The 26,205-nt window shown below is 42.0% G+C and overlaps 1 pseudogene across 1 annotated transcript in view; it reads left to right on the top strand.

The window, feature by feature from the left end:
- The first annotated feature begins 20,139 nt into the window (after window positions 1-20,139).
- The window catches only part of LOC307103842 (large ribosomal subunit protein eL28-like), a 60,084-nt pseudogene continuing 54,018 nt past the window's right edge, over window positions 20,140-26,205 (top strand). Inside the window, exon 1 of the transcript XR_013815262.1 lies at window positions 20,140-20,232. The product of XR_013815262.1 is annotated as a large ribosomal subunit protein eL28-like (transcript). The remainder of the gene's footprint in view (window positions 20,233-26,205) is intronic.

Genomic DNA, 26,205 nt, shown 5'->3' with positions numbered 1-26,205 from the left:
CCACCTCAATCCACTTCTCTCAGTCTCTGAAGAACAGAGGCTCAGTAATAGCTCCATTCACAGTTCATCTGGCAACTCACTTCCAGAGAACAGGGGTGATTGAGAGCCGTCTCTATAATTGTAGTTTTAGCCAAAGGATGAAAAACCACAGGGTCTGAATGGAAGGTTCCTGTCTTATCCCGTCACTTTGAGAGTCGCAGGAGAGGTGAAATTTTAAATGAGGTGTTGTTTTTGATTTGGATTGTAGTTTTAATGTCTATAGTCTCTGGGAAAAGACTCATTCAAAGAGCAAGATTCGAAGTTGTTTTTGGCTTCGATTTTTACTTTGAGGGGCTTTACAAATACATCAAGTACTTGAACCCATGAAGGTATCTTCCCTTTGACTCAAAATCTGCAAGTGATTTTCTATGCTTCAGTTAATGGTGCTGCTTAGTCATCACAGCACCCTTAGGAACCTGGGCTGGTCCTCACTGAGAGCCACAGAGACAAACATGACCCCAGCGCACACCGTGACTTCCACTCCAGAGTGAGTCATGTGTCCCGGACATTGCGAAGTGGGCAGTGAGGTCAGTCAGAGGCCGCCGCGCAGCTCTCCTCCGCTGTCCTAGGCCCTCTGCTTGGAGGAAGGAGGCCGGGCTTCCAGTTAATTGAGGGAAGCTCCGGGAAGAATGGCTGGCTCATCCTCGAACTCTACTTATAGTGCCAGAACTAGCGCTGGGAACCAGAGCCCAGGACTCATTTGAGCCGGTTACACGTGTGCATTCAGGTACTGAGACCAGACCAGGAGCTATGTCCAGTGCTTTCCAGGGCCTTTGCCAGCCTGGACAAGTGGGATTTCCTGAGAAGGTCTCGTTCCAGGTCAGAGTCCTACCCATGGGAATGAAGCTGGAAGCAGATTTTACGTGAGATATAGAATTAGGATTGGAATTAGAAGGAAAACAAGGAAACTTTTTAGCGATTGGAAAAGAGGCCCTCCTTTGCTCCTACAAAACTTGTCTCCAATCAAATCCTAAATGCTTTTCTATCCTGCCTTCTTTTTAAATGTTTGGTCTGATATCCAACAGCGAGGCCAAGGAGATTCTCCTCCATCATCTTCCTGCCCTGCCCCAGGCATGAGTGCTTACATTCACCCCAGAGTTCAACCTTTTTTCAATAGGCTTTAAGACTTCATGCCAATTCGTTTGTTGACTCAGAACTTGGTTATTCCACATACACTACCTCAGTTAAATGAAGAAAGGGATAGGTTGGGTTTAGGCATCTTTTACTGCACAGAGATTTCTTTCTTCCCCTCCCCCATTACAAATGGCATTTAAAAAACGAAGTTATTTTCTTTTATTTTTAAAATTCCTTCTGAGGGGTTTGAAGGGGACTTACTCTTTTATCCAGCTACCTGGGAGAGTGCCTATTATTAGCATCAGGACCCCTATTATATAAGTATCAGATTAAAAGCCACTTGTGTAGCTATTCTTTATTAGAAAAAAAAAAGGCTTACCTGCTATATTCAGAATCCCCTTTCATGGGGAAGGAGGAATTGGCTGTCTAGGATATGATTAATAAGTAAAAAAAAAAAAAAAATACCATCAGTAACCTGATATAATACCTAACTGTACTTAGAATTATTTTGGTTATTGATATAAAATGTTCTTGCTATTTATATTTGTTAACTTCTGACTTACTTTCGGTCTCAGATAATATCATTTTTGATTCTAGAATTTTCAAATAGATTCAAAATTCTCTTTTGGGTGACTATATTCTGAGGGCCAGCTCTCATCAGGAATTCTCTGTCATCAGTAATTTCCTCAGCTCAAAAGTTACTGCTGCAGCCTCTAAGAGGCAGGGCGGTGAGAGATGGAACTCCAGACCCACTCTCTGATAAGAATGTTCTGGGGCCAGAGGGTGCTGGTCCTCTGAGGAATTCAATTTTTTTTATTCTGTTCCCACAGCCTTTCTCATGCCCCTTGGAGAGGACGGAATAGAAATGGTTTCCAGTTGTTCCATTTTAACAAGGGAGAAACTTTAAGCCTGGAGAAGACTTTTACAAGGTCACTCAGAAATCTGTTGAACCTAAGCGAAGGGCAAAGAGGGGGAGACGGTCCCACACTGGGTGGGAGGTGGAGTGGGTGGGTGTGGGACAGGATTATGGAGGAAACTCAGGTTGCTACATGAGGCCTCTTGGCTCCAAATATCCGAGAATGTGTACAGTTGACCCTTGAACAACATGGGTTTGAATTTATATGTGATTTTCCCCCCAATAAATACATATAATACTGTACATGTATTTTCCTTGTGATTTTCTTACTAACATTTTCTTTCTCTAGCTTACTTTATTGTAAGGATACAGTATATAAGACATATAACATAGAAAATAGGTGCTAATCGACAGTATGTGATTAGTAAGGCTTCCAGTCAACAATAGGCTGTCAGTAGTTAAGTTTCCGACCAGTCAAAAGTTCCAGGAGGATTTCAATTTTGTGAAGGTTATCCTTGGTTGTTCAAGGGTTAACTGTAATTTCACAATACCAAGAGAGATTTTAGATAGATAAGAAAGTATTCTTAGCCCGGAGGCCTTGTGTTCCAGTCAGCAACAATGAGTGCATCAGTTTCACCCCTAACTTATTTTTATTGAACTACTAGAGGCCCAGTGCACGAAATTTGTGCATGGGTAGGGTCCCTAGGCCTGGCTGGTGATCAGGGCCGATCAGGGCCTTCCTTCCCCTGGCTGCCTGCTGCTGGCTGGAGACTTCCTTTGTTCCACGCCGCTCCCTGGTGGTCAGCGCATGTCATAGCGAGTAGTCGAATTCCCAGTTGGTCGAACTCCCGAGGTGACAATTTGCATATTAGCCTTTTATTATATAGGAAGTTTCATATTTGTTGGTTTTAGGAACACTAGATAAAGCAGAACTGAATGCTTGAAATGCAGAAGAAACTACTATTCATTTTTCCTTTATTGTCTCTTAACTCCTCAATATCTCTACACCCTGTCCACTTCTCTCCTTCCCCACGGCCACCACTCCAGTCCAGGCTGCCATCGTTTCTCTGAACCTCTCTGCAGGGGTTTCCCAGGTACTCCCCCATTCTCCCTTCTGCATCGCTTGCATTCTCCACAACTGCAACCAGAGTGCTCTGCAGACAAGAAACCTGTCATTTTAAAACATTTTATTTATTGATTGATTTTAGAGAGAGAGAAGGGAAGAGAGAAGCACCCATTTTGCCATTTCACTTATTTATGCATTTATTGGTTGCTTCTTGTGTGTGCCCTGACCTGAAATCGAACCCACAATCTTGGCATATTGGGATGACATTCTAACGAACTGAGCTAGCTGCCCAGGGCCAATAAACCTGCATCTTTCACACACCTGGTTAGAACCCTTCTTTGATGTTTCTGACTGTCCTCAGGACAAAATTTAAAAATCTTCACAATTTGTACAAGTGCTGCCCTTGGTGGTCCCAGTGACTCTCCTGTCTCTGGGAACTGGCCTTCCACTCACGTCAGGTCCCTGCTATGGAATCCCTCTGCGACCTTGAGAAAGGAGTATAGCTCATTTATTCCCACCTGCTTGGAGCACGTGTAGTCTAGTCATTGTTCTTGACATGGTTTAAAGGGAACTTCTGCACTCAAGTCTTGCAGGATACGCCTGCCCAGACCACGACAGTTCCTGTAGTTACAGGTTTCCATGGAGCTCTGTGTTGGTTGATTGTGAATGAGGACAGGAGCCACACCTGTTCTGTTCATTGCAAGCACCCATTCATTATGTGTTGGTTCATGGCAAGTGCTCAGTAAAAAGTTATGAATTAGTATGATGTTCAAAGGCCTAGTGACCACAGGCTCTTTGTAAATTTGGCATCCTTTATGGTAAAGAAGATTCCGTTCTTCTGTCTGAAAAGCAAGTTCACCTCACAGAGATCCAAGGACGATTTGGAATTCCCCTTCCCCAGTGTTTTCCTGGTAAAGAATGAGAAATAGACTAATTAGATCAAATAAGCAGTTGTCCCTTTGAGGTCCCTCCCCATATGCAAATAGGTTTCAGATGGGAGAAAGCCAAAAGGCAAAACACAAATTCCAGTTTGTTTGGCCTCCCCTAATTAGGAGATAATAACAGCATTCTTTATTTTTATTGTTATTATGATTCAAAACGAACAAAACATCAGCATTGATCCTGGCATGTAAAGAATGTGGGCTGGTTTGGGAGACTTAATTATGTGAACACAATAGGTCACCGGTGAGGGGGTGGGTAGGTTAACAGAACCCTAAAAAGTTAAGTAACTTGTGAAATAAATGTAGAAAGGTATGCTTAGTCATCATCTCCTTCACAATTACTACGACCTTTCTATCTGGTGAGAAATGTGTTTGTTCCCAGGGAGCTGCAGAGGGAGAGCTGCAGGTAAACGCACTGAGTCCCCCTCTCAGCCCTCACAGGGACGTGGGGGAATCAGGCAAGCGCATTCGTGTGTGATGTGTGCTAGGACCGAGGTAGTGCAGGAAAGACGTGTCTAGCAGTCTATCAGGCACAAGTGGCACAGGGTGGGCACAAGTGACTGGAGAAGACTTCCCAGGGGAACTGATATCTAGTTACACCTAAAGGACAAGTGGGGTTTGTGAGACAGGCAGATGGGAGCGCTGTGGCCTTTCGAACGGTATCTTACATAAGGAAATGCGCATATCTGATGCTGCCTGTAATATATCTATTATAACAACACACGAACAACATTCATGAATATGTGATACCTGCAAAATGAATCAGTATGGAAAATCAGCGGCTAGGAGTTGTCTAACATCTCCAAAGCATCTGATGGAGTCCTGAGGGTTGCAGCATGCTTTTCCTCTGTCACCACGCTGACGCCGCGCCAGTGCAGACAGAATGTGATCAAAGGAGATTTTCCAATGAGATTAATCTCACCTTGAAATTCTTCACATGCAGTGCAGGTTACACCGGACAGCCTTGGCCTGCCTCCTCCCCAATAAGCTCTCTGATCTTCTCTATGCGGTGTAGTCACTATCCTGACTCAGGCCAGCTCTGCTGCTGGCCTTCTTCCTAGCAATCCTGGAGGTTATGTGCACCAGACACCTTTCCAGCAGGTCACCAGCTGAAACACCTCCAGGTGCCTTTCAATAAGATAAACTGCAAATTAAATAGATATTTCCTGCTGCCTTGTCATTACAGGGATGGGGCAGGATAAAATAGAGAAACTGTGTTTTTTTTTCTCCTGGTGACATTCTTTTGTTGCCATAAAAAGGCACCATTGAGAAGACTGAAGAATATGAAACACGGTATCCAGATCTCTTTTTTGGAAATGCTACAGTCTTGAACAATCTGAGGGAAAAAAAAGAAGGGGGGAAGACAGAAGTGAGGGAGGGAAAGAAGCGAGGGCAGCAGCACTCTGAATTTAGAAACCTGGCCTTGCTATCTGGATCTGATTTGGCCCGAGAATGCAAGCATCAGATAAAAATAACAAGTCACACAGTAGAGGACAGATCTCCGGCTTCTCCCCTGCCTGGGGCTGCACATGCGCCGTGCGGCCTCTTTGGTCTAGAAGCGCTGAGCAGCATTCCCCAGCAGAAGGCCAGAGTGAGAAAGGGCCTGTGTTTGATGTATGAGCTTTGGCTTGCCATCGTGAGTCACCCCAGAACTAGCTGCAGGCAAAACAAAAATCTTTTGTGATTAATTAGAAAAACTGGACAATTATGAATTGACTGCACACAGCCAGGGTATGGAGTATAAATAGTAATGACTGGCAGAGCCTGATGAACACTCCGTGTTTATGTGAGATCACTGGAGAAAGGCAAAATTTTAGCATGGAATCTGCCTCAATAGGACGATGTCTGACCTTTGACAATTTGAGGGTCTTGATCAAGATTCCAGTTGACACCTTTAAGAGGGATTCTAGTTCAGTTTTATTTAACACCCCTCAAAACACTGGTCTCTGTGCCAAATTGATTGTTCTTCTTCTTCTTCTTTTTTTATTAATTGACCCCAAACATATCCTTTTCAGCAGCTCTGTGAAATTGCTCGCATCTTTGGCTAACCTCCCTGCCAGTACATAGACTTGTTGGCTGGTTATTTTGCCCTTCTAGGGCATTTGCTTCCCCTGTTACACCCTCAGAGGATTTGAACACAGATATCATTTTTATTCTGAGGCACTTGTTGGTTTTATCTGCAAGGGAAATGAATGAACTGTTTTATCACAGGAAGGAGAGATCAGAGTATTATAGTGAGTTATTGGATTCATGATTTATTTTGCTTGGGGAAGGTAAAGTGGGAAGGTCTACACACTACAAAGTTGAATAAGACTTTAAAAAACCCCTGTGTGTGAACATTCTATTTTTTTTTTTTGGCATGACGTAATCCTGCTTTATTCCTCACAACACACAGAATGAGCACATTCTACACTGTGGAGCTAGGAAAGATTCTTTCTTTTAAAGAAAGTTCACATGAAAAATAATTAAACCCTGACAGTGCCTGCAAATGTCAAAATACAAATTTCCTCCAGTGATCACTTTTTAACCACCAGGGTAAGCAACTTTCCTTTGTCCTGGGGCAACAGTGTGAAGCACAACAAAATGCCATCTTGCTGCTCTCTCCTCAGCACCTACCACACTTTGATAAAACATCTTCCAGACCTTTGAAATTTGGTTTCTGCCAGGCAATTAACTCGTCTTAACGTGCATTCTTCGCATCCCAGTGCCTTTGCTGGCGCTCTGTTTGCACTCGCTGGCATTCACATTGTTTTCTATTATTATTCAAGCAGAGCCGCCTCAGTAGTAAACCCATTGACCATTCAATCAGTGCAGTAGCTGCTGCGGATAATTAAAAGTTCCCAACCTCTTGCCCCAAGGCCAGGCTAGAGCCAGTCAGAGAGGAGCCAGGTCCTGGCTGCTCGGGGACCAATCGATCAGCTGATTAACCCTTCTTACTGATTGGTTAGAGCTGATTGCATCTCCAGTAAAGAAATCTCCCCTGGCCCTCAGGCACAAAAGGCAGCTATACATTCAGGATGGCTGAGAGCGCGGCCTCAGCAGTCAGTGTCCACACACAAAGTAGAGGGAGGAAAAGAGAACTCCCCTAATACCCCCTTTTCAAGATTTTATCTCCTCACCCCTGTTTTCCCCTGGACTATCTCTGATTTTATTTCTAGAGAGAAAAGCTGTTTCAGCCTCAGGAGTGCTGGGAAAGAGTCCCAGCATCGTAGTTACTACTCTTTAGCTCTCGAAAAAGGTGGGTTCTTTTCAACCACAGTGTCCCCACGTGCCCCCTTGCAAAGTGAAGGAGGTCAGAAAACACTGAAGACACAGCCTGACTAAGTGGGACTTCTCTCTTAGAAGATTGCTCTGGGGCCGGTCAACCTTGGCAGGGTTTGTATATGCCGACCAGTAAATATTTACCTTTGGAATGGACATACAATCTGTTTTCAATCGTGCTTGCCACTTGGCACTGTGAGAAAAAGACACTGTATGGGAACAGAGGCATTTAAAAAAACGACTGCCCTGTGCTGTCTTTGAAGGGAGTAGCTGAGATGCTATCAGACAGGTGCGGTGGACAGGGCCATAATGAGCAGCTCCCCCAGTTTTCTTAACGACTGATATATGCAGATTCGGTAGGAGAGCCCAGCACGGAGAGTCTCCCGTGCAGGCCAGGCTCTGCAGGCCCCAGGCTTATCATCCTATCGGTGGCAGAGGGGAGAAAAGCTGCATTTTGCAAAGCACACATGGCAAATACTATCTCTGCATCTTCATCTTCAAGAAGGCCAAGCTCCCGCTGACGTCAAAGGCAGGTGGTGTGTGGGCTGAGGCCACATGTCAAGTGGAAAATGTGGCAGGCAGGTTGGGAAACAAATGTTTTCCAGAATGCTCGTGGTTTGCCCTTATTTGGGGATACTTATTGGTGGAACTGCAAGAACAGAAACTGCTGAGGTATTTCCGGGAGCCCAGCCGTTATTCACCGTACAGCGAAGTTGGTGGAAGCAGATCTGTCTTGGATTGTAAGAGGGCTAGTTACATAAGAGGTGGCGGTGCTCCCCGAACCTGCCGCTGAGCGGGGCTGAGGGGCCGCGCTCTCTGGGACTTGTCACAGGCATGGAGCTCTCCCCTTTGAGGGGTCTGCCTCTCCACAGTGGCTGAGGGTAAGCAGGTGGAAACAAGACGGAAAAGAGCTTCAAGGTCCTGAAAGGAAGGAAAAATATTGTAGGAACACCAAGAGTGAGTTATATTTCACTCTGAGAAGGACCAAAATAATCAATAATATGACCCTGGATATATTTATTAACATCTTAATGGCCTCAGTCTTCTTGTCTTAAAGTAAGTTTGTTAGCTCTCTCTCATATACACGCACCATTTTTCTTTAATGGACTCAGCTATTTAATTTATTCTCAAAAATACATTTGTGAAATCAAAGTAGAATTTTAAAACGTATGTGTAAACCAGAGCTGTATGCCATTAGAGGAGAAGAAACACCGGCAAACCTAGGGGGCATGAGATAATCACGCGGGTCCTGCCAACGCCATCACCGTTAGTTAGGAACCGAATTACACGACACTGCTGAATATAATGTGGAAAATAACACAAATACCTATTTTTGGTCTGTGGGAAGCTTCTAGTCTGATATGTGTAGTTAACGTTACTTATTCAAATGCTCATGATGCAACTGGGAGTTTAAAATGTTTTGAATAAAGTGTTTCTACTTGACACTACTTTTCTATGTAAGATTTCTGTGCACAGAGAGAAGAGGTATAAAATAGGTATTAGAAGAGAAATGAATAAGGTGGTGCTTGTTAATTTTTTGTGGTGGGAAAAAAGGGACTATATTTGGGAAACTGGGTCATTTATGATACATAGTGTAACTCAAAATCCATGGACATATTCTACGGTTTTGATATTGTTCAGGAACCCCCCCATGGCAGTGTTCATTGTGCATCATTTTTGCATTCTTCCATAATTTCTCTTCTATCGGAATTTCAATCAGGACAGGCGATCCTTAAGTGGAAGGAAGAGGCGCCCTCCCATCTTGAGGAGGATAAACGCAGCCTGCAGTGGCTCCTGAGTCCCCAGCCGTGTCCCCAAACAGTGTCCACGGTGAGTGCGCACCGGGCCCCAGACTGAGAACAGGCCGGGTTCCCGGGAGGGCAGCACGGTAATTGGAAACTCAGATTAGCCATTTTCTCGCTGGTAAAACGGAGACCACGGAACACAACTACTCACTCATCAGACCGCCTCGCAGCGGCAGCTCTTCTTCAGGATATGTTCATTTTTCAAAGAAAGCTGACAGAAATCACTGACTCTGTTTGGTGAATTAAGTGAATGTGATTGATTTTCTTTTAGGGATTCTGCTTATAAAACATTTTTGGGTTTTGCTTAGAAATGCCCCAAAGGTTAACAACCTGGATATGGAGGTCGGGGGAGTTTTTTAAACACCTGAAACAGATACCAGTTCAGTGTGCCTCGCCTCACTCTTTTTTCTCTTTGAAGGATTTATAGAGCACCCAATAATCAGCACGACTGAACATCAAAGTTCACTTTATGTAGAAGTCAAGGAAACCAAACAAGCTTACTTGCCATCTTTTTTTTTCAGTGCCAACTTCATGCTCACATTGATTTATTCAGTAGAAAAGAAATGCAAGCAGTCACATGATGGGTGTTAGGAACGCTATACGCCAACATGCAACAATATTTTTCCAAAGCTTCATATATAGGACATTAAAAAGAAAGAGTGCGCCCCATGTACACATTTTTGTTTGTTAATCCTCAACCGAGGATATTTTTCCATTGACTTTTAGAGAGAATGGAAGGGAGGGGGAGAGACAGAGAGAAACATTGATGTGAGAGAGACACATTGATCGGTTGCCTCCTGTATGCTCCCGTGCAAGGATTGAACCTGTAACCTGTTATATGCCCTGACCGGGAATAGAACCCACAACCCTTTGGTGCACGGATGGTGTTCCAACTGACTGAGCCACCCGGCCAGAGCTGCTGTACACATTTTCTTAAACACAGGCCGAATGCTGTGTTTGCTTTTGCTGTCTCAGGCTGCTTAGGAATTCCTAATGAGTAAACCATAGTGTTTAAGAGTAAAATATGGTTATGGCTCTTAAATGCAGGCTACATTTAACAACCGTATATTGATTTTTTTTTGTAATTTTATTTCCATGAGCATTTCTGGTGTCTTAATTAGTAGCCTCTTAGAGAGAGATTTAACATTCTCTTTATCAGGATTTGGCTTCTCTCATACAGCTTCTCAGGGGAGAGAAAGTTCTAGACTTGCAGTTGGGGTGAAGAGGGAGAGGGCCTGCACTCTGCGTGCATTTACCCATGCACACGACGGGCCGCCCTCCCTCCCTCACCCTGCCAACACAATTAAGACAAAATAGTGTTGGTGAACCCAATGACAAAACTCAACAATTTCCAATTGCACACTCACCCTGTAACGGGAAAGAACTGCTTACCCCATGTTCCTTATTAAACCGAAGTATTTTATTTAATGAGCATGACTCATGCAAGGTGTTCCCATAAATCATCGGCTGGTTTACAAACTCAATAACTAGGCTTCCTGCTATAACTAGGCTGTGCACACCTTAAATTATTAACACGCCAGGGCCTTAAGGCAGATCTTTGATGATGATGATATAAACACTGTGAAGACAAGGAGCTCTCTCAGCAAAAGATTATTGACTCTAATTACCATTTACCACAGGAAAAAGAAAAGAAAAGACAATAAATATGAGGAAGAATCGAAATCTAAGATTTAATTTTATGAGGAGCTTTAAACGCCTCCCTCCCAGCGTTTCCCCTCTTTTTTCTTTCTGTTTTACTTTTTGTTTGTGGCTGTTGTCCTGACCTGACCACGCTGCTGGTGTCTAATGACAGCCCACGGTTGGCTAACCTTAAAAGGATGACAGTTGTTAAGAGGAAAGGAAGGAGGGGAGAGAATGGAAGCAGGAGGGACTCTGCAGTTGATATTATGTAGATTCTCTGAAATGTGACAGAAAAAGGCCAGAGGGGAGAGAAAATGATACACGCTGGAAAAAATCCCAGTTTTAATTGTTTTCACATATATACATAGTACAAAGGTTAAAGGACTAATACGCCCGATTCCAGTCATTTTGGCTTAGTAAAGTAGAACTTCAGGTCAGCTTTTCAGAGGGAGTCATTTGCTCTTATTATGTACTTTGGTTTTACGGCATCTTCATTAAATAGTTGTTGGAAAGATGCAAAGAAGTTAAAAAGAGGTTCAATGATAAGACAGCTTATTAAAACACAAAAATCGAGCCAAAGCACATGTTTTGTAGTCACATGAATAATGTGTGTTTCCTTTCTGGGTATTTGGAAAGTGGGCATACCAGCTTGGAGAGGAAAAGGGAAGGTCTCAGAGAACCTACGGAGTGTCCAGGACAGAAGGACGGGTGGAAGAAAGAGAGGCTCAATTTAGCTTCATGCTGTCAATGGCTTTTTTTTTTTTTTTTTTGGGTTTTCTCCTGTGGTTTTGCATATTTCTCATTTCAAAGACTGACTATCTGCTGAGGTTGGCCAAATTATTACCTCAGATTTACCCCTCACAGGCTCTCCAAGTTGTCATTTAATATTTATTTATGGAATCATCGAATGCTGAAGTTGAAAAGGACTTGGAAATTGCCAATGTCTTTTATTTACAGATGTGAAAAGTTTAGCCAAGAAAGGCCAAGTAATTTGGCCAATAATACCTCTCTCAGTCCGTAGAAGTCTGAGTGAAGGTGAGAGTCAAACCAGCTCCTTACTGTGTCATAAGGTGGTGTCCATGGGAACTTATCTCAGAATTGTAGAAATGTGGTTAGTGATTGGGAAATTTCCTATCAGCCTTATACATAAAATAGATGACACTGATTGCTATATCTGCCCTGGGGATATCTAAGGCAGGTCTCATAATCCCAGTAAAAAATGTTGAAATATGACAAGAACATGGCGGGCAAATTCTGTGATAGTTGTTTACAGCCTTTTTATTTGAAAAGCTTTCCTAGGAATTTTAGGATTATGTCAGAATATTGGTATAGGCCAGATTCAGGGCCACAAGAATTTGCTCCCAAGCTCTATTTTCTCTGTTATTTCCAACTCATCCACCCACCAAGTCATTCTTAGATTCTTTAAAAAAATATTTTGTTGTTGATTTCAGAGAGGAAGGGAGAGATAGAAACATCAATGATGAGAGAGAAGCATTGATTGGCTTCCTCTTGCACACCCCACACTAAGGATCAAGCCCTGCAACCCGGGCATGTGCCCTGACCAGGAATCGAATGGGACCTCCTGGTTCTTATGTTGATGTTCAACCACTGAGCCGTACTGGCTGGGCATCACCTGAGGATATTTTTTTCCATTGCTTTTCAGAGAGAATGGAAGAGAGGGAGGGAAGAGAGAGAGAAACATTGATGTGAGAGAGACACATCGATTGGCTGCCTCTTGCACACGGCCCTGGTTGGGGATCGAATGTGCAATCCAGGTACATGCTCTTGTTCAGGAATCAAACCCGTGACCCTTCGGTGTGTGTGTGTGCCCGTGTGCACGCACACACTTCTGAACACTCTAACTACTTAGCCACACAGGCCAGGGCAAGGCTTCCAAAACCTTTATTGTATAGTCTCATTTTTCTCCTTGTCAGGAGAAATTTCATGTAAATTTTCCCTTCTTCATTAAATAATGGCTTTTCTTCACCCCTCCCCCCCGAGTTGTATTCTACCACAGAGGTAACCACATAAATATTGACAGAAATAGTTCCTTTGTGTAGTATATGGACAGCCTTACAAAAACCTAGAATTTGGATGACCAACACATTGGTATTTTCTGGGGACTGTAAAATAAGTAAATACCAGGGCAGAAGGCCTAAAACTATGTGTATGTGTTTGTGTGTGTGTATATATATACAATGTTAGTGTGCAATATTCATTGTTAAATGTGAAATTTACACATCTAGACTATTTCGTGCTCTTTGCCTTGGGCAGATTATAATGCAAAGAGCCACAATGAAAGTCTCTTCTTGAGCCCCTTTTAAGGCGGCCTGGCTGGGGTTGGTGGAGGAGGCTCTTCCCAGCCTGAGCGTCTGGGCTCTTTGCTGAGAGATTGCCTGGGGCAGAACCCTCTGATTGCTCTCCCCGGCCTGGCTCCCAGGGGTCGACCCAGGCTTTAGTAGCTTGACTCATCAATCTAACCTGGGGAAGGGGAACTAACAGAGGAATGTGTGTGTGTGTGTGTGTGTGTGTGTGTGTGTGTGTGTGTGTACATGTGCGTGGGCAGGGTTGTATCTAGAAGCCCAGGAGGGCAGGAGCAGAAGTGGCCGAATGAGTTCCAGGGTTCAGGAACCGGGTCTCCCTGCTTCAGTTCAGGACTAGACAGAGCCCAGGCCACTCCATCTGAAGGTGACGAAATTCTGTGCAATTAAGTGTTATTTTATTATTTATTTAACTCTTCTAAAAACTGTATTGCATTTTTGCCCTAGCTGGTTTGGCTCAATGGATAGAACGTCCGTCCTCTGACAGAAGGGCCATGGGTTCCCCAATTGGGGTGTGCATGGGAGGCAACCAATATGTCTCTCTCATATCAATGTTTGTCTCTCTCTTTGTTTCTCCCCTTCCTTTCCATTCTCTCTAAAAATCAATGGAAAAATATCCTCAGGTAAGGATTAACAACAACCAAAAGTATTACATTTCTTTCAAAAGCAATGTGTGCTTATGTGATACTGTTATATGCATATAATTTTTTAAAGAAAACACAATTAAAAACTTTTCAAAATAATGGAACATTTCAAGTATGTACAAAATAAGACAAATAATATACAATCAACCCCATGTACCCACTGCACAATTTTAACAATTGGCAACCGATGGTGAACTTTATTCTGTGTATATCCAACTCACGCCCCATCACATTATTACTTTGAGGCAAATCCCAGACATCATATCATCTCATTCTACACAGTTCCCATTGCATTCTGTTTTTTAAAATTATCAAATACACATAGCATAGAAATTACCATTTTAGCCACTTTTAAGTGTACAGTTCACTGGCATTAAGTACATTCACACTGTTGTGCACCATCACCACCATCCATCCACAGAACTTTTCATCTTCCCAAACTGAAGCTCTACCCATTGAACTAACTATCCTGTTTCCTTCCCACAAGCCCCTGTTCTACTTTCTGTCTCTGAGTCTGACTTCTTTAGGAGCCTCACAGTAGTGGAACTGTACAGTGTTTGTGACTGGCTTATTTCTCTTAGCATAATGTCATGGAAGTTCATCCATATTGTTGCATGAGACAGTTTCCTTACTTTTTACAGCTGTGAATTCTGTTTAATAACCCGTTTGTTCATTTAATAAGGCAGCACAGAGAATATTTTTAACCCTCTGATTTAAATATCTCCTCACTAATAGGTATTATTGTTTGCTTTTGACATGCTTATTTGGAAGGACTGACTCCAGAAGAGAAAGTCTTCTTTTCTCCTGCCAAAGCCATGGGTCACAGCTGGAAATGTTAGTGAGTGCTGTGTCCTCAGTAGCTTAAGATAAAAAGCACAGGATGCTTATCTTAAATGTGCTAATTTGTGGAATTTTGCATCTTCATATACCTTATTATTATTTTTTTCATCTTCATATACTTTAACTTCCCTGTCTGATTTACTAAATGCACCCAGAAATCAGACATTTAAAAAAAAATAATACTTGATGTTATGTTTTCTGGGGATGTCAAAGATAGACGACCTAAGGATTTCAGTGCACATGATATAGATAGTAGGATCATACTCCTAATCTAAAAGCATGTTTCTCTCAAGAACCCCAAGTCCTTTTGGAATTAGCTAATTCATCTTCAAAATACCTCAGAAAGGTTGTGAAGCATGAATCACTTTCCCCAGTTGACAAATAAAGAAGGTAGATATTAGCGAAATCAATCAACACCTAAAAAACACAAAGCAAGGCATGGCAGGACCCTTACTTTGGCTTTGAAGTTGCTTTATCTATCACCTTAAGGCCTGTTCTATTCTGAGCATGTTCTCTTTTATCAGAGCTAAGACAGAATGAAAAATGTCCTGTGCCTATCACACAGTAGGCTCTTCCTATTTGTTGAAGAAAAATGCAAGATGAATTAGCCTAAAACATGTGGCGGAGACCTAGAGATCATAGTGTTCTGAGTCTCTCCATCTTGTCCCTTTAATCTGCATGTGCTGATTTCCTTTTCCCTGCTGGCTTGGTGTGCGGGTCTGCTGGTCTAACTCCTAGCCTGTGGGGGGGCTGCTTCTGGGCAGTGGTGAGGAACAAAGGGCAGGGTCAGCTTTCTGAACCTACAATCAACTTTGCTCTAGTTCCCTCGCTGCTTCCAGTAGGAACCTGCCTCAGGCTTGATCCTTTTACATAGTTCCTGTTCTGGGCTGTAGTCTTGGTCTTCTTCCTTTCTTTTGGGAAAAAGGGAAACAATGATAGAAGATATGGGAGAGCCAGAGTGCTTAAGAGAGCACCTCCCCCCCCCCCCTTTTTTTTTTTTGCACATAAGCAGTATGTGGACACACACATATGAAAGTATAATAGTTCGTTCTCTTTTCTGTCTGCCCTAGCCCTGCCTACCTCTAAGTCACATCCTCCATAAAAAGTCTTATCTGACCCACTCATCATCATTTAGTCATCTGTTTGCTTGGTTGTCAGTTGTATTGCCATTTGTGGTTTTTTAATCTGCATTATTTTTTAACCTCTTGTGATTCATCACTGCTCCCTCAACTTGAGGGTCACTTCCTCTGAAATTGGGACAGGCTGAGAGTTACATATTTATGTGACTTAGCACGAGGTTGGGGAGGGGGAGCATGCAGCACATTTGTACTAAATGAACAATGGCTGTTCATCAGAGGACAAATGAAGGGACGATGACCTCAACTTAGTCACATGACACCACACAGAGGTGGAGATAAGAAGGGAGAGTAGGGTTGGGCCTTTCCCAGCTAGCACTGGATTGTAACTGCCCCAGAACAAAGCAAGTCGGACCTGGCACACAGATTCTACCACATCCATGGTGCTCCATGCTCCTTTTGAGGTTATCATTAGATGCAAAAGCCATAGGGTTGGTCGTATCCTCTGAAGTTACTAATGTGGAATACTCAGCTGTTGGCCAGATGAATATTTGGTTTTATGGTTTGGTTGTCTGTATTTAATTTTAGTAGAAGAGCCATATCTCACCTATAGTCCCTTTCTAGACTGCTTAACACTTAATTAGGAGTGCTAATGGTTTTATTAAGGAGGCTGGAGAACATTGACATTTTTTTATTTGAAAGAAGCTGCATGGCATAAGTAGCTATGATATTATTTCAGATAGCTGACAAACTAACCATCTTACTTCCTAATGTCTCCTACTGAAGCAAGCCAAGTATGCCATAAACTGGGCATGACAACTGAGTTTAGTTGATATCACCAGAGAAGCTTAATCTGAATGCAGCAGTACATAAAACATTTCTGTAATGAGAAATTTGCAACTTAAAACACAATGCTTTTGTAACTCTGGACCTCTTGGGGGAAAATATAAAATGAGTCATTAAGTCGACGAAAGACAATATATGCATTCAGCTTTAAATGTGTTCACTAAACAGGCTCTTTTCCCAATGATGTGACTCTTTTCCTTTATCAGGAGAGCATAATCATTCTACGGCAGGAGAGATGATTAAATTGGGGAGTGGGAGTTATCAGTCCATACCTGTTTCCATCTATTTCTCTATTGGAAATAATATTTATCTCTTTGCAATATAGTGTAAATGCTTATGCAGTCTTTGACATAGGGATGTGTAGGCTGTTCAGCTGCAGAGGTAAAATTTGCTTCTTGAACTTCAGGCTGATTATTGGCTTATAAAATCAAAGAAAGGCAAGAACGCCAACTCCCACCTTCCCTCCACATTTATGGGGATTAACTACATTATTCAATGTATTTCTTAAGAATTAAATTAATTATAATGCATTTGGATTCCCTGAGCATTCTCACAATTAATTTGTGCTATTGAGTTATCAAATATCCCTTTCTTAAGGGATTAGCTCATTTCTGATATTTTGCACTGTGTCCCGAAAAGTAATTTTGGACTAAAAAAAAAATTGGATCCTTTTTCCAAGGATTTGTTTTTAATCTCCAAAGGAATTCTTGAAACACCAGAATAAAAGAGTACAACAGTGGCTAACCCCACTGATCATTTGATAACACAAATTCATGAAAATAGGGGTAAAGGAAATGCTCTCATCTTATCTGCTTTTTGCATGCTAAGCACCAAGACAGTGCCTATTTGAAATTCATAGTTCCTGGTTCACTACAGAGCTATTGAATCCAGTTTAAAAAAAATTGTGTATTTTAATAACTTGTGTCAGGTGATCGGATATCCCTGAAAATACCCTGAATTTTTAATATATCTCAGTTTGAATTAAAAATATTCTTTCCATAGTGTCACTTAACTTCCTTTTCCAAATCAAATAAAATCTTTGCAAGGGAGCATATAGCAAAGGGATTTTTTTAAAGGTAAATAGTGAGATTGTTGATCCTTTGAAAACATTAGGTCCATGTATTAAGGACTAAAATAAAGTACAATGCTAGATAATTGCTTTACACATATTTATTTGAGGTAATCTAGTCAAAGGCCTCATTTGCTTGTGAAAATTAGAAGGTCAATTATTAGAGCTGTGATGTCATTAATAGGAAACAGTTCACAGCTGAGAAAATGTAGTTATGGAATTACTTTCAAGAGAACAACAAACCTAGAGAGATGTTTATAACATTTGAGCCAGTAAAATTGGAACATATAAAGAACATGTTTTGGATCAGTTCTGAGAAAACTGGATTTATATTTTGAAAATCACAATACTAATCTAAACAGAACTGAAATTATTATAAAATCAAACCAAATTTAAATGTATTAACAAAACATTATTCTGTACTTGGTAATTTTGTATTTATAAAAGAGATGCTTTTTAATGTTATATATCTACACCAGTGGTCGGCAAACTCATTAGTCAATAGAGCCAAATATCAACAGTACAACGATTGAAATTTCTTTTGAGAGCCGAAAACTGACTTCTGCGCATGGGCCACGAAGTTTCAATTGCACTGTATGTGCGCGTCTGCACATGGTATTTTGTGGAAGAGCCACACTCAAGGGGCCAAAGAGCCGCATGTGGCTCGCGAGCCGTAGTTTGCCGACCACTGATCTACACTAATAAAAGAGAAACATGCAAATTAACCATCACTCTGCTACGCCCACCAGCCACTCAGGAGGGAATATGCAAATTAGAAGGAGAAAGATGGCAGCCGCCCAGCTGCTCCAGGCTCGGAGTGGCTGGGTGGGGCAGGATGCCTGCTATGAGAGGGCGGGGGGGGGGGGGGGGAGGCGAAGGGATCTACAGGAGTGGCACTCTGGCCACAGCGAAGATGAAGATGGCAGACTCCGGAGTCTGCAGCAAAGGCGGCAGACTCCGGCCGGAGAGAAGGCCTGGGTCCCAGGTGCCGGAGGAAAACTGGTGCTGGAAGCCAAGGAAAGGAAGGCCTATTGCATGAATCTCTTTGTGCAATGGGCCTCTAGTATATATATAATTCTTTATTTTTTAAAGTATTACATAAGTCTTTTTCCCTCACTGACTTCGCCCCAGCCGCTCCCACCCCTCAGCACATTCCCTCACCCCCCTACAGTCTGTGTACATTGGTCATGCTCACATGCATGCATACAAGTCCTTTGGTTGATCTCTTACTCCTCCTCACCCCCTCATCTCCCCTGCCTTCCCTCTTAGGTTGGATGGTCTGTTCAATGCTGCTATGACTCTGGCTCTATTTTTGTTCATCAGTTTATGTTGTTCATTATATTCCACAAATGAGTGAGATCATATGATATACATATATTTTTTAATATATTTTATTGATTTTTTACAGAGAGGAAGGGAGAGGGACAGAGAGTCAGAAACATCTATGAGAGAGAAACATGGATCAGCTGCCTCCTGCACACTCCCCACTGGGTATGTGCCCGCAACCAAGGTACATGCCCTTGACCGGAATCGAACCTGGGACCTTTGAGTCCGCAGGCCGATGCTCTATCCACTGAGCCAAACCAGTTAGGGCGAGATCATATGATATTTATCTTTCTCCAACTAGCTTATTTCATTTAGCATAATGCTCTCCAGGTCCATCCATGCTGTTGCAAATGGTAAGAATTCCTTCTTTTTTACAGCAGTGTATATTCCATTGTGTAGATGTACTACAGTATTTTAATCCACTCATCTGCTGATGGGCACTTAGGCTGTTTCCAAATCTTAGCTATTGTAAATTGTGCTGTTTGAACATAGGAGTGCATATATCTTTTCTGATTGGTGTTTCTGGTTTCTTGGGATATATTCCTAGAAGTGGGATTACTGGGTCAAATGGGAGTTCCATTTTTAATTTTTTGAGGAAACTCCATACTGTTTTCCACAGTGGCTGCACCACAATATATATAATTTTAAAAAAAATCTTTATTGTTGAGAGTATTACAGATGTCCCCCTTTTCCCATCCCCCATTGCCCCCCTTCACCTAGTTCCCACCCTGCCCTAGGCCTTCACCACCCTATTGTCTGTATCCATAGGTAATGCATATATACATATAAATTCTTTGGTTAATCTATTCCCTCCCCCTGCTCCTTGCCTCTGAGATTCATCAGTCTGTTTCATGTTTCCATGCCTCTGGCTCTGTTTTATTCATCAGTTTATTTTGTTCATTAGATTCCTTGTTTGTTTATTTTGATTTTTAGATTCAATTGTCAATAGATATGTAGTCATTGCCATTTTATTGTTCATATTTATTCCTCTTGTTCTTGTTCTTCTTGTTTTTCTTCTTGTTCTTCTTCTTGTTCTTTTTCTTCTTCTTCTTGTTCTTCTTCCTCTTCTTAGAGAATACCCTTCAACATTTCATGTAATACTGATTTAGCTTTTTCTTATCTGGGAAACCCTTTATCTGACCCTCAATTCTAAATGATAGCTTTGCTGGGTAGAGTAAACTTGGTTGTAGGTCCTTGCTATTCATCACTTTGAATATTTCTTGCTACTCCTTTATTGGCCTCCAAAGTTTCTGTTGAGAAATCAGCTGACAGTCCTATGGGCGTTCCCTTGTAGATAACTAACTGCTTTTCTCTGCTGCTTTTAAGACTCTCTCTTTGTCTTTAACCATTGGCATTTTAATTATGATGTGTTTTGGTGTGGACCTCTTTGGATTCTTCTTATTTGGGACTCTATGCTTCCTGGATGTGTAAGTCTATTTCTTTCACCAGTTAGGAGAAGTTTTATGTCATTATTTCTTCAAATAAGTTTTCAATATCTTGCTTTCTCTCTTCTTCTGGCACCCCCATAATGTGAATGTTGGTACATTTGCAGTTGTCCTAGAGGCTCCTTACACTATCTTCATATTTTTGGATCCTTTTTTCTTTTTGCTCTTCTGCTTGGGTATTTTATGCTTCCTCATATTCCAAATTGTTGATTTGATTCTCAGAATCCTCTACTCTACCGTTTAATCCATGTAAATTATTCTTTATTTCAGTTAGTGTATGCTTAATTTCTGACTGGTTGTCCTATTTCATGTCTTTGAAATTCTCACTAAGATCCTCAAAAGTCTCACTAAGTCCCTTGAAGCTTTCATTAAGATCCTTGAGCATCCTTGTAACCATTGTTTTGAACTCTGTATCTAATAGTTTGTGTGCTTCCATTTCTTTTTCTTTCCCTGGAGATTTCTTCTGTTCTTTCATTTGTGACATGTTTCTTTGTCTCCGCATTTTGGCTGCTTCCCTGTGTTTGTTTCCATGTATTAGGTTAAGCTGCTATGTCTCCTGGAATTGGTAGAGTGGCCTTGTGTAGTAGGTGTCCTGTAGGGCCCAGTGGCTCAGCCTCTTCAGTCACCTGAGCTGGGCACTCTAAGTGCATCCCTGTGTGGGCTGTGTGCACAGTTTTGTAGTTGAGCCTTGATTGCTGTTGGTATCACTGGGCAGAGTTGACCTCCAGGCCAATTGGCTGCAAGGACCAGCTGTGACTCTAGTGGGAGAGCTGTGTGCAGGAGACACACCAATGGAGCAGGACTTGTTTCAGTGGGGCTTTGGTGTTCACTGAGTCTGCCCCTTGAGTGTGTCATTCGTGGATGTATAGAGTTGTATTCTGGTATGGTCTGAAGCTGTCCACTGGGTGCACTGGCTCTGGGTCCTCCCAGGAGGTGCAAAGTCAGCCACTGTCTGAGGTCATCTGGCCGGAGCTACATTGTGATCTGCAGTTGGCTGCTACTTGTGTTGGGCTTAGAAGTGTCCAGGTGAGGCCAAGCTGTGAAACAAGGCAGGCTGCTTCCAATACGGGGTCTTGCTGATGCTAACTGCTGCTTGTTTGAGAGGTTTTAGGAAAGTCTGAAGCCTGAGCCAGGACAGGGCATTCATATGGAAAAGCCACTGAAACAGCTTGGGTGGGGCTGCAAATTGGATGGGGTGGGGTCTCAAGGAATTACCAAGTCTGAGTGAACAGTGTGAATCAGGCTGATGGAAACTCAGATATGGCTGCCAGTCAGCTCTGAGACAGGAGAGGTCTTAGCATAGGGACAATGACCCCTGCAAGCTCCCCTGTCTGGGAGAAAGCTGCTCCTGAGTTCTTGCTCTGATGCCAGACAATCCAGTTTCTTGCTGTATATCCCTGGATTCCCCTAAGCTGCTGCCCCAGCAATGGAGCTCAGAGGAAGCAGGACCATGTAAGTTCGTGAGCCATCCCTTTAAGAGGAACTGCCTGTGTCTCCGGCAACCTCTATGTCACTCAACCATAATCTCTGCTGGTTTTTACAGCCCAAAGTTATGGGGGTTTCTCTTCCCAGCTCTGGAACCCTGGGCTGTGGGTCTGGGACCACTTGCTCCTCATGGGAGCCTCCACAGCAGAGATATTCCTCCCAATTAAAAAAATGCCACCTATGGGTATTAGACCAGCCTGTTCTGTGTCTCTGCCCTTCCTACCAGTCTCTGTGTGCTTTCTTCTTTATTTATCTAGTTGTAGGACTTCCATTCAGCCAGATTTCAGGTGGTTCTGAATGATGATTGTTGTGTATTTTAGTTGTAATTTTGATGTGGTTGTGGAAGGTGGTGAGTACCGGCATTTACCTATGCTTCCATCTTTATTCTCTTCAATATATTTCTTTATGGTAAAAACACCTGGGTTAAGGGAGAGTCTTTTCTTGATATCTTGAAAGGTCATCTAACTGCATAAAATAGAAACCGAAAAAGGAAAATTTCTTGTTTTTAGTCTTCTTAATTTTATTTTTGAATTCTAGTTAATACAGAATATTATATTAGTTTCAGGTGTACAACATAGTGAGTAGACATTTATATAACTTATGAAGTGATCTACTAACCATCTAAGACCATACACAGTTATTACAATATTAGTGACTATATTCCCTATGCCGTACTTTAACATTCTATGTAGAGACTACACTCACTGAATATCACAAACCCTAGCAGAGACTATACCCACTGAATAGTGTCCTGACTATTTTCATAACTGGTAATTTTTTTAAATTAAAAATTTTTTTCAATTACAGTTTACATTCCATATTATTTTGTATTAGTTTCAGGTATACAGCATAGTGGTTAGATAACCATATTCTTTACAAAGTGATTTTCCCTGACATTTCCAGTACGCAACTGGCACCATACATAGTTATATTATTATTATTATTTTTAAAAATATATTTTATTGATTTTTTACAGAGAGGGATAGAAAGCTACAAACATTGATAGAGAGAAACATCGATCAGCTGCCTCCTGCACAGCTCCTACTGGAGATGTGCCTGCAACCAAGGTACATGCCCTTGACCGGAATCGAACCTGGGACCTTTTAGTCCACAGGTGATGCTCTATCCACTGAGCCAAACCGGTTAGGGCTACTTATAATATTATTGATTATATTTCCTATGTAGTACTTTACATCCTCATTATAACTGGAAATGTGTACTTCTTAATCTCTTTCACCTTTCTCACTCATGCCCTCAACCCCCCTCTCATCTGGCAACCATCAATTTGTTCTCTGTATTTATGAGAAACTTTATTTTTTTTCATGCATTTTTACTGGGAAGTATTTGAAAAGGATATCATTTAATATCCAATTCAATGTGCATTGATTACCATCACAATGTAGCAATATGAATGTAGACAGAGTTTTTAACATGTGGACCCACAAAAAACTATAACTATCCATTATTTGTTTGCTTGTTTTATCTCCCATTTATCTTCTTTCTCTCCCAGAGGAACAGAGCAGTAACTTCTTAGGAGCACAAAAATGCAACCTAATTATAAGCACTTTTCCCCTGAACTGACATTCCTATGGATGTTACAGTGAAAGAAATTGAAGTCCTACTAATTTTACCCAATGCATGTTGGAGCTAGGCGTTAAAGATTAGTCCACACGTACTTTCAAGGCACTGAGGCAGTTTTTCTTTGTGGACAACCTTTTTTGGGGACACACTGTATCCCATATTATTTACCCTTCCTCCCACTCTGTATCAGCTCACTTCCTTCTCTTCTCTGCCTTTCTGTCCCCACTGCCATTCCTTCTGTTTTTGATTAGAGTGAAACAGCCCAGAAAAGCTTCTGGCTGGTCTCCACTGAGAGACTTCAGATACATATATTGTGACGGCATGGATGCATGTCTTAATTTTACCTCAGTTCTGTCACCTGCAAAATGGGCATAGAAGTGACTCCTGCTTCACAGGATTAGTAAATCTGTTAATATATGGAAAACTATAAGTAGGGCTCAAATTTTAGCAACAGGTCAGTGCAAGCACTCGATTTATTTACTTAATAATTATTTATGAAGAGTCTGCTAAATATTAGGCACTACTTGGGACCCATCAATGAGTGACAGAGATGAAGAGCCCTCCCCTTGTTGAGCTAACATTCCAGTGGGGGAAAGTGACCATGAATTGTGAACATAATAGGAAGTATGTTAGTAGGTGATAAGGGTGGTGGGGAAAAGAGGGCCACCATGTGTGGGTGTAGGTTGCAATTTTTAAAGAGGAGGGTGGTGGAAGGCCTCAAAGAGGGAATGATGTTTGGGCAAAGACATTATGGAGATAAGGGATGTCTAGGAAGAGATTTTCCCAGGTATGGGTAGCAGGTAATGTGAAGGCTCTAACGCCTGATGTTTGGGGAACAGCAAGGCACTTAGTCACCTCCTGTGTTGATTCCATTTCTGATGTCATATCTCACAGTTAGAGGTGGGTGAGCAAGGAGGAGGAAGAGCTGTAGGAGATGAAGTCTAATGATAAGGAAGCCAGATCATATAGGGCCCTGTGAACCACTGTCAGGACTTTGACATTCACTTTGCAGGGTCTAAAAATTCCAGGATTTAAATTACACTTTAAAAAGATTCCTCTGACTGCAGTGTTGAGATTAGACTAAGGGTTATTATTGCTCATTGCTGCAGTCTCCGATCCTAGGAAAATGGCTCTCTGGGGATAGGGAGTGCATAAATATTAAATGAATTGGGTAGTTTATTTAGAATAGGTTGTTTATTCAGTCCACATACTGATATTGTTTTGCCTTTGTACATCTAGGTTTTCTCCCTTTGTTTACATTTTCTTCCTTCTGCTTACTAGGGTCTTCCAGGTGACCAGGAAAAAGTCATTCAATTCCCTTGAGTGAAAGGAGAAAACCTCAAAGGCCTTCACTCAAAGCAGTTGACATAAACTTGCAAATCATTTGGGTGAAACAATGGAGAAGGCTGGGCCTGTGGTTATGGGAGATGCTTGCTCTGCCTAAAAGCATGCACAGTGAAACTTTAAAAATGCTTAAATCAAGACACATCTTTGGCGGAACAGGATCAAACTACATGTTCCTGAGGGCTGTTTAATGGCAGTTTAGCATAGAGGTGCCGGGGAACAGAAGCAGAATGTGAGATAGTCTCAACTCTGCATAGCAGGCATCACAGAAAGCTGCCCTGTCTTCTACTGAACATTCGTGCCGTTTAGAACAGGCCGCCCTCTCTGCATGATTGCTGCCCTGAGCCGGTGTGCTTGGCCTGGGTGGACAGCAAGCTGTATTTCCATCCTCGCTTTCCCGCTCAGCCAGAGGTTCTTGTGCAGTGCGCAACCTGCACACCCATCTTTCAGGACACAACAACGCCCTGGCAAAATTGCCTAGTTTGCTTTCTTCTCGGCAGCAGGCAGGTCTTCCTTTTTGTTTGGGCAACCTTCTACTTCGGTGTACTCTGCTGCTTTCTCTCTCTGCTTTTTCTCTCCTGTCATCATGGACGTAGAAATTCTATCTCTCTGTGTTTAGTTCAAACTCCTTGGAAGAGAATCTGTGGAGTTGGCTAGTCACCTACTGCAAAGATCGTGTTTAGGGCAGGTTGTTAGCTCTTATAACTCAAGTGCCCATTCAGCCCTGTCCAGAGCACAAATATCACAAACCCTAGTAGAGACTACACCCACTGAATAGTGTCCTGAATAATATAATCTTCAAGAACAGTGTTTTGTTCTGGATTACATCTTGAGTAAAGTGACTCAATTTATAGAAAAATACCTAATAATGTTATAGTAAAATTTTCCTTTTGGATACCCCTGGGAAAGAAACTAAAATGCATAATAATCCAATATATACAGTGCTTGCGTTTACCAAAGGGAAGTCATTAAGTGTACAGTTTAATAGTGAATATATGCAACCAATGAATGGACTCCTTGTATCATGCCTAGTACTAATTTACTTAGTCACCTTATTCCATTTCAGGTCCATATCAACTTACTTTGTAAATGTATGTTTCTGCATTTCTCTTCTTGCTGCCATTCCCATGCCTTTATCATCTGTCATTATAATTATCATCATGACTTTCTTTCTGGTATCTTGGTTTGAACCTTCTGCCTTTTTAAAAGCATCTTTATATCACCACTAGGATGATCTTTCCAGAATACACATCTGATCACAGGTCACATCACTCTGACTTAAATTCTTTTTTTTTTAAAAATATATATATTTATTGATTTTAGAGAGGAAGGGAGAAAGATAGAAACATCAATGATGAGAGAGAATCACTGATCAACTGCCTCCTGCACGCCCCCCACTGGGGATCGAGCCCGCAACCCAGGTACATGCCCTTGGCCTGAATCAAACCTGGGACCCCTCAGTCCGCAGGCCGATGCTCTACCCACTGAGCCAAACCGGCCAGGGCAAATTCTTTTTTTTTTCTATTTTTTTTTATTGTTTAAAGT

The sequence above is a fragment of the Cnephaeus nilssonii genome (genome assembly GCF_951640355.1).
Source record: "Cnephaeus nilssonii genome assembly, chromosome: 7".
Taxonomy (NCBI): domain Eukaryota; kingdom Metazoa; phylum Chordata; class Mammalia; order Chiroptera; family Vespertilionidae; genus Cnephaeus; species Cnephaeus nilssonii.
This window is presented reverse-complemented; position numbering and strand designations above follow the sequence as displayed.